The sequence below is a fragment of the Natator depressus genome, chromosome 6 (assembly GCF_965152275.1).
Source record: "Natator depressus isolate rNatDep1 chromosome 6, rNatDep2.hap1, whole genome shotgun sequence".
NCBI lineage: Eukaryota > Metazoa > Chordata > Testudines > Cheloniidae > Natator > Natator depressus.
The window spans coordinates 101,424,540-101,434,437 of NC_134239.1; the positions used below are offsets into that span (position 1 = coordinate 101,424,540).

General features: G+C 44.6%; 1 protein-coding gene across 1 annotated transcript in view; it reads right to left on the minus strand.

Moving 5' to 3' along the window:
- TC2N (tandem C2 domains, nuclear) overlaps positions 1 to 5,847 on the minus strand; it is a 47,262-nt gene extending 41,415 nt beyond the window's left edge. The window contains exon 1 of the mRNA XM_074956125.1: positions 5,547 to 5,847. The gene's annotated coding sequence lies outside the window, so the exon portion shown is untranslated. The remainder of the gene's footprint in view (positions 1 to 5,546) is intronic.
- Positions 5,848 to 9,898: the final 4,051 nt, after the last annotated feature.

Consider the following 9,898-nt stretch of genomic DNA (forward strand, 5'->3'; position numbering starts at 1 on the left):
CTGCGGTGGGGATTTAAAGGGCTCAGGCAGCCGCTACCACAGCGGAGCCCCAGGCCCTTTAAAGCTCTGCCAGAGCTCAGAGCCCCGGGGTAGCGGTGGCAGCCGGGAGCCCCCAGGGCTCCTCAGTGATTTAAAGGGCCCAGGGCTCCACTACAGTAGCAGCAGCTGGAGCCCTGGGCCCTTTAAATCACCCCCGAGCCCCGGGGTTCCCAGCCGCCTCTGCAGCTGGTAGCTCGGGGATGATTTAAAGGGCCCCAGGCTCCCAGCCGCCACTACCGCAGCTGGAGCCCTGGCTCTTTAAAAATCAAGATTTAAAGGGCCCAGGGATTTAAGGCCCTGCCTCTTCCGGTTAAGGCCACGCCCCCTGCTCAGGACTCTGGCGTACCGGTAAGTCCTCTAACTTACTTTCACCCCTGGTCCACCCCAAACCAATACATCTGTGCACAGAGCCCAGGAACAGACCACCAACATAGAAGTAAGGCACAAAGTAAAATTGCAATTGCTGCTGGCTACTTCCCTGAAGAAAAATAAAGTTGAGCAGGTGTGCGTTTGAACCTTTGCAGCTGTAGGAACAATTGCCTCTGCTCTAAAGACACCCCTTGGAGAAAGGGGAAGTAAACTTTGGCAGGAGAACACAATGGGCAGTTGTTTCTGTGACATGGCCCCAAATGACAACTCTGCTTTGACCCACACACCCCTTCCGTGCACCTCAATAATCACAAGAAAGGAGGCAACCTTCCCCTGATGCTGGGCCAGTGTGCTTTGGAAAGACAAAAATTAATTGAAAAAAAGTGAAAGAGCATCTTAAACTAAGACATTTTTAAAAAGCTCCTTGGAGAAAAACATTGCAGCAACAGGAGTCTCCAATGAGTTGAGCAGCTGTTTGCTGATGTCCAAATCACTTTCTTTTTTTAGTTAGCATTCTAGTCTTGCACCTGCAGTTCTTAAATGCAGTCATCATCCAAGTCCTACTAAGCAGATGATTAATATAGCTTAAAAAGGGCCAAAAGCATAATATCCATAAATCTCAGCCAATTCTTCACATGCAAGATTAGCTCAAATATAAAGGAAAGGACATTATAAAGTGGTCCCATGATAAAGCTTAAAACCTATTTTTTTAAATGTACTGAAATGCACACACCCCGGCCATGGCCTGTAATAGCTGTTAGAGGTACTATAGCTGTTAGAGGTACTATATCCATGTGCCTAACACAGCATTAGGTAAGTACCACTGCAATTATTGTATTGATAACATTGTTCCTGAGAGCTGGAGATATGTTCACTGATTTGGACAAGAAAGGATAGTAAAATAAGTTGTGGAGGTGGTTAATGCAAATGAGTGAAGCCATTATGTTGGATTGCATGATCATTTGGATTCAGATGGGGGCTGGCAATGAAAGAATACTCTGAGAATGAAACTTCTGCAAGAAGAACGTGACTTTTAGTGAAAATGTGGCAGTAGTTCCAACATGAAAGACTTCATCCATTCTAACCCAGAAGAATATTGAATTTATCCTAGTCATCAACAGTTACTTTATAATCTAGTTTAAGTATAAAAGGTTTACTTTATCTAACATGTTCTAAAATTTATTGTGATTCCAAGATGTTTTTGCACCCAGAAGTCTCTCTCCTCTTTCTTACGTGAGATGAAGAGTAGCGAGAGAACAGAACTATCAGGTATTCTGCTACGCCTTTGATATTTGAAGAACTGGAGTCATTGGTAAGTATTCACAAACACTATAACTGGGAGAGAATACCATAGGCAGAAGAGATCTTATCACTTCGGTGTCTTAGGCTAGATTGAGGGCTCAACTTCGAAAATGTGTCCCTTAGTGACTTGCTCAAACAAACACACTAAGCAGAGCATTGAATAGAATCCAGATCTCTTGAGTGCCAAGACCATGTAAGACACACTTAAGATATTTTTGGTGTATAAACAGACAGCTCATGAAAATGAACTCCTCGCTAGAGCTGGTCAAATATTTTCAATTTTCACTAGAGTACAGAATTTCAGAACAAAAGCAAGGGTGCAATCCAGAGAGAAGATAAGCATCAGCATTTATAGTGAGGGTGGTTTTAGGGTTTTAAATAATAATAATAAAGCACTGACAAGGTAACACCTAGCTAAGATGACTGTCAGACAAACACACATACTAAGCAGAAGAGATGTGACCTAGCTAATTCTGTATGTTCTGATGTGCTAACATAGCTAGGAGACATTATGCAATACTGATAGGTTCAAACCAAACCCAGGATCTAACTCTCTTCCTAGTTTAGGCTCCAATCCTACATATATTTATGCTCACGTTTAACTATATTCACATGACGACAAAGTGGGTATTCACCCACGAAAGCTTATGCTCCAGTATGTCTGTTAGTCTATAAGGTGCCACAGGACTCTTTGCCGCTATATTCACATGAGTAAGTCTTGGGAGTTCAATGGAACTACTCCTATGAGTAAAGTTAAGAATGTGCTTAACTACTTGCAGGATCAGGACCTCTGGGAAATCCATAAGCAGATTCTTATTCAGAATCCACACACACACACACACTTACTTTGAAGCCACTGCCTCTCATATTTACATAAAATGTATTCAGAGTTCATTATGTATCCCCAATCGCTGATTGTTCTCTCTAAGGGTCCCAATGAAAATCTTAGATGTGTATTTGCTATCCAAGTAAAATATATCTAGAACATTTTAACTGTAACACCTCCCCATTATCATTAACAATTCTCTCACCATCTAGATGGCTGGAGGAAGAGGGGGATCATCCATTGACGCAACCATCAGGCTACCAGGGAAACCGAGTAGTTTTATTCACTGGGAGGATAACAGGATTTAACACAAAGCTCTCTTTGAAGTCAGTGAGTTTGACCCTTGACTTCAAAAGGAACAGGTCCCAAATTCTGTGTTTGGGGAGTTAGGGATTTGTCTGAGGAAGATTAGAGCGAGGATATTTACCAGATTTAAGGCATCTGAAGAAATATACTAGCTTGCTCTAAATACAGTTAGCTAGGTTGCAAAATTAAATAAAAGCCTAAAGAAAGAAGGGAATGAGTAGTTTTGCTAATAGTCAGACAAGACCCACTGATTAATTGAAATAAACAGTGCCATCTCAATTAAGCAAAGTCCAAGTTAAAAGAGTATTATTGTCAGTTTAACCCAGAGTGCAGGAATGAACATCTTTGAACACAAACTACTTCTACTATTGGTTGCTAGATTTGCTAGTGAGGAAAGGCCAGGGCCTAGTTCTCCTCCTCTCATTGTTACAACTCCATTGACTTCAGTGGAGTTACTGCCAATTTACACCAGTGTAAATTAAAGGAGATTCAGTGCCACAATATTTGCCCTTTCATTCTTAACTAGTGAAATGTGTTGCCTTCAGTATGGCAGCATGCCTAATGCTTAAAGAAAGTTATAAGATGAGCTTAATTACAACCAATCTTTATTCTTACAGTGCTACTTTAATGACGAGAGTATCTGAACACACCCAGTAACCCAAGCACACAGAATGCATTAACAAAAGTACAGCCTGGCTTTAGAACAGGATGTTTTGAAGCCACTTCTAATTCACAAATGATACTTGGAGTTTAATAGACCAGAGTTAATAGACAAAGCATATTATAACTTAGAATATGTTGATCTGAGGTGTGTTCTGTTGCTAATAAGAGAGAGATGCCTCAGTTGACAATACTCTACTTTTGTTTGTGGTTTCACTAAATGACTAGTTCTGTAAAGAGCTCCTCTGCAAGTTATTAGATTAGTTACAATGCTCCTTGTCTGAGTTTAAGAATGAACAGTGCCCAGTTGGATTTTGGTCATAATCAGTCTTGGTTTACAGTCTTGAAATATTTTCATTTTAAGTCAAACAGCTTCATGCAGTACTGATGGTTTAGTAACCGGTTCAATGTGAGAATTCTGAATATATGGGATTACAACTGGACCATGGCATAATTTATGCAAAGGTAATAATTCTATGGTTGAATGTAGTAACTACTTCCACCATCAAGCTCCATTCTTGGCTGTTTGCAACTTGAAGGAAAGACCTGTTGTGAGCAGATTTTTAATAGGACACTGTCAATTTAAAACTACCATGATCATAATAAAAACAAAAGCCCCAATCTTGCAAGCTGTTGCACACAGATGGATCCCTTCAGAGTCCCACTGACTCAATTTGACTTCCCACTCAAGTCAATGGAAATTGTGGGTGCTCAGCCCCTCTCATGAACAGATCATTAGCCATTACTAATGTCTACAACTGACACTTTGCCAGCTGAAATTACACAGAACTCTCTTTATCCCATTAGCAAAAGTGACAAAGATTCAGTGAAGTTATAAAAACTAATGCCCTTATCTAGCAAACACTTATGCATGTCTTTAACTTTACACACATGAACAGTCTCATACATAAAGTTAAGCATACACAACAGTTTGCAGGATCAGTGAATTAGTTTGTTTTGCTTGCACAGGAGCCTTGTATATATCAGCATAGAATGATAATCTGCACTCTAATATTTTACATTTTGTATGTGCATCAGGTTTATATACATATATGTCAATTCACACCCCAATCAGCTCTTAATATTTACGTTTTTAAATACCAACAAACCAAATGGTTACAGTTAAAGGCCCTAATCAGAATTTCTTCAACGCCTTCTCCTAACTCTGTTCCTAGTCACTCTTAGGTAACACTTGTTGCAATAGCCAGGCACAGCATGAATTACAGAGCACATTGCTATGGCAGTGTGGGTTTACAATAATGTAGTTCTTGTGAAACCTGTAGAGCTAAACTTTAGTCTTCAGATTAGTGATTACCTAAGGAGGACATCAACTCAATTGTTTCTAGAGCCCACCACTTACTTGTGGGGATTGTCTGACACTCCTTCAAAATAAGTGCTTTATCGGTTATGTAGCTACATTGCCAACTCACTCCTGCAATTTGCCAAAGAGAGCAGGCTGGCTGCATCTGGCAAAGAGAAGGCACTGTCACAATATAAGGCCCTGGATACTTTCCCTAATGTTAGAGTGCAACAATGCAAGACATGGGGTTGAGGTTGGCAGGGGCCTGTGGTTTTCTTTATTAGGTCTTTGAAGGACAGAGCAACTTCATTCACTAACACCGAGTAGTTTGTTTGAAAGGGAGCACATGTTCAGAAGACCTCTGCCCGGGTTTCCAGATTGGGTAAGTAACCAAGCACATGCTGCTGCTGCTAGCCCCTTACAGAGGGGTCATGTTTCAGTTAGGGGTTTCCGCTGCGCTTTTTAGTTACGTTTAGAGCAACAGGAAAACCCTTTAACCCGTTGTCGCATCCCCTTGAGAGTTAAAAGGGCTGGCGAGGCTGGGACAGGCGGAGCGCGGGAGAACCCAGAACTTTGGCGCCTCCTCAAACGGACCAGCAAGATCCCCCGCCTCAGGCGAGTCTGCACCGAAGATCCCAAAGAGAGGAGCTGCCCCGCAGGGAAACCCCCGGGCGCCAGCTGCTGGGGTTCCCGTTCTGACCCCCCGCCGATACCGCTGACAGTCCCGGGGACTGGTCTGCTTACCTCGGCAGTCTCCCCCTGGGCAGGGCGGCTCCTCATCCTCCTCCCGGCGGGCGGCGGGGCTAGGCAGAGGCTGGGGGCTGACTACTGAGAGAGACTCGCCGCCAACTTCTCCCCTCCTCACAGGGGCCGGGGCTTGGCAAAACCGCTGCGGAGCTTCCTCTGGGCGGGCAGGGCACTTGGCAGCTGGGTGCCGGGCTCCCTCGCCATGCTGCAGAGCGGACGGCGCTTGCACCTGCTCTCCCCAGTGCCGCTCCCCCCCAGCCTCCCCGGCACGCTGCTGGCTCGAGCCCTCGCCGCCTAGTGTCTCTCCCTCACTGCCCCTGCGCACAGCTGGCTCGAGCCCTCAACGCCCAGCATTTCTCCCCCAGCCTCCTCTGCACAGCTGGCTCCTACCCCGGCACCCCGCTCCTGGACCTTGCCCCGGCTACCTGCAGGCTCAGTGCGGTTCCCTCCCAGCTTCAGCCTCTCCCCGACCCTCCTGTACACAGCTGGCTCTAAGCTTTTATTGCCAGGGCTTCCCCCGCCTGCTCCCGTATCACGGCTCGGGCTGGGCTCAGCCGCTCCCCGCCTGTCTGCCCCTGAAAGCGATTCTGGTGCCGCAGCTCTCTGCCTTCTTCGCTTGTCTCCCCGAGGCACTGACTTCCTTACCTGCCCAGGGCTTTCCATTACACCGGCGGCAGCAGCCTTTCCCCTGGGTCCTAACGCTTCGCAAGTCCAGGCTGCCAACAAGGGAGTTTCCAAGCTTGCAGTCCCGGCCTGCTGTAAAGCTCAGGTGTCCTCCCTCAGTGGAGCGGTTCCCCTTGGCGAGTGATTGATCGCTCTTGTTAGGAGAGGCGGGAGCTGGTTCTCCTGGTAAATTCCCGTCTGCGAGGCGGACCCCGCAGCTCCTCACGGGTGTGGCTGCTCATGGGATTTCTCACAAGGCCAAAACTCGGGACCCATTTCATTAAATTGGCTTCCCCGTTACTGTGGCACATAGGTGCCCATCCTGTTTCTCATTGAAGTCAATGGCAACATTCCCGATGAACGAACTGGGACTGGGATTAGGCCCTTATTATCAGGATTGGGCCCACATACTATGGTGAGGAGTGCAATAAAACCTCTATAGAAGAGAATATTTAGGGCGGAGTGAATTATTATTTATATTGTTATAATGCCCAGAGGCCCCAGTCAGGAAACAGCTCCCCATTGTGCTATGCCCTGTACTGTAAAGCTCCCCCTAGTCTATAAAATACTTCACAATCTATACAGTGAAGCAGTAACTCAGAATTTTCCCCAGGAACATTTGCTCATTTCTAGACTCAGTCCCTTGCTGAATGTTTTGTGAGATTCCAAAATATTTACGTAGGTTCAGTGTTTATGTCTCAGTCTTTCCCCCACTTCCCCTTCCTCCCTTCTAGTTCTGGCAAGATTCAAAACAGAAATGACAAAATCCCTTGAGAGAGGCTCTACTTGTGGAATTTTCAGCTGTAGAAATGGAAAATAGAGACACCCGGCACTCAGGATTTCCAGTGCAATTCTGCAGAATCTAGGAGCTTGGAAAGTTCAAAAAAATCTCCAAATTTTGAGTGATCATACTAAATGCACCTGACCTATAGCGCTTTTGAGGTTCCCCCCAGTCCTAGAATATTTAAAATTCATATTGTTACAGATCTGATGCCAACTATGAATATCATCTCTGTCACCATGCTATGTGCATGGCCATGTGAAATTTCAGAGCCTCAGCTCTTCCTACTCCAAAAGCCTAGGCTCTTAATCTCTGTCACCAGTATAGAGCCTGCTGCCAGATGGCTGAGCAACCCTTGTTCTCTCCAGCAGAGGGCATGCTAGCTAATATGCTACAATATTTTAAAGGCATAAAAGTAATTTGCTACTGTTTCTAAAACATCTGTTTGTCTGAAGCTTACTTTAAATAAATCTTTCAAGGCATCACTTTAAATTAATTGAGTTGAACAATATATTTTTACTGTTCATGACAACTAACAGTTGATTTCATAGATTCCAAGGCCTGAAGGGCCCACTGTAATCATCTAGTCTGACCTCCTGTGTAACACAGGCCAGAGAACTTCCCAAAATAATTTCGAGAGCAGATCTTTTAGAAAAACATCCAGTCTAGATTTTAAAATAGTCAGTGATGAAGACTCCACCATGACCCTTAATAAGTGGTTATAATGGTTGTTTACTCTGATTGTTAACATTTTTTTTCCCTTTTTTCCAGTCAGAATTTCTGTAGCTTCAACTTCAACTTCCAGCCATTGGCTCACATTATACCTTTGTGTGCTAGATTGAAGAGCCTATTATTAGATAGTTGTTCCTCATGTAGGTACTTATTGTCATCGACAATCCCTCGGGGTCAGGGATGATCTCTTTCACAGGTTTTATTTTTCATGGGTCCTTTGGTGACTGAAGAGTCTGATTCTTGAGCCACGGGCTCGTTGGCAGACATTGAAGGTGGTGTTGAAAGATAGGGTTGGGCCACAATTGCTGCATGACAGTTGCCTTTCTTTTCTAGCATATTCCTGCCACCAGGGCAAGGCAATTTTCCTCAAAAGTGGACATTCCCTCTCTGACAAGTCTTCACCAGTTATCCCTATCTTGGGCTGCTGTCTCCCAGGGTGCGGTGTTGATGCCACATCTCTTGATTTGCATTACAGTGCAAATAAGTGATGGTCAAATAAACACTACCCTATACCGGAAACCTACTGACGGCTATACTTACCTACATATCACCAGCTTCCATTCAGGACACATCACATGATCCATTGTCTACAGCCAAGCCCTAAGCTACAACCGAATTTGTTCCAATCCCTCAGACAGAGACAAACACCTACAAGATCTTTATCAAGCATTCTTAAAACTACAATACCAACCTGGGGAAGTAAGGAAATAGATTGACAGAGCGAGACAGGTACCCAGAAATCACTTACGACAGGACAGGCCCAACAAGGAAAATAACAGACCACCACTGGCCATCACGTACAGCCCCCAGCTAAAACCTCTCCAGCACATTATCAACAATCTACAACCTATCCTGGAAAACAATCCCGCACTCTCACAGACCTTGGGAGACAGGCCAGTCCTCGCTTACAGACAACCCCTCAACCTGAAGCAAATACTCCCCAGCAACTACACACCACACCACAGAAACACTAACCCAGGAACCAATCCCTGTAGCAAACCTTGTTGCCTACTCTGTCCCCATATCTACTCTAGCAACATCATCAGAGGACCCAACCACATCAGCCATACCATCAGAGGCTCATTCACCAGCACATCTACTAATGTTATATATGCCATCATGTGCCAGCAGTGCCCCTCTGCCATGTACATTGGCCAAACCGGACAGTCCCTACGTAAAAGAATAAATGGACACAAATCGGACATCAGAAATGGTAACATACAAAAGCCAGTAGGAGAACACTTCAATCTTCCTGGACATTCTATAACAGATTTAAAAGTAGCTATACTTGAACAAAACAAACTTCAGAAACAGACTTCAAAGAGAAACAGCAGAACTAAAATTCATTTGCAAATTTAACATCATTAATTTGGGTCTGAATAGGGACTGGGAGTGGCTGGCTCATTACAAAAGCAGCTTTGCCTCTCCTGGAATTGACACCTCCTCATCTATTATTAGGAGTGGACTACATCCACCCTGATCGAATTGGCCCCATCAGCACTGGTTCTCCACTTGTGACGTAACTCCCTTCTCTTCATGTGTCAGTATAATAATGCCTGGATCTATAATTTTCACTCCATGCATCCGATGAAGTGGGTTCTAGCCCACGAAAGCTTATGCCCAAATAAATCTGTCAGTCTTTAAGGTGCCACCGGACTCCTTGTTGTTTTTCTGGATACAGACTAACATAGCTACCCCCTAATACTTGACATCTCTTGATGTTTACCTTGAAGGTGTCTTTAAAGCGTTTCTTTTGGCCTCCTCGTTTCCTTTCTCCTTTGGTGAGTTGGGCATACAGCAGTTGTTTTGGTAAGCGTACATCAGGCATGTGCACACAGTGCCCGCTCCACCTCAGCTGGTGCTGGATAATCAGGGTCTCAACACTGAAGATGTTGGCATCTGTGAGGTCTCTGACATTAGTGTGATGATCCTCCCACTTAATGTTGCGGATCTTCAGAAAAAAATGCTGGTGCTGGCATTCCAGGTTTTTTGGGTGTTTTCTGTAGGTCGCCCAAGTTTCACAGCTGTAGAGGAAAGTTGGGATTACCACCGCTTTATAAACTAAAAGTTTAGTACAAATTCTGACGATGTGATTGTTGAACACCCTGTGAGACAGTCTGCCAAAGGCAAGGCTGGCACAGCGAATTCTGTGCTGAATCTCGATGTTTATATC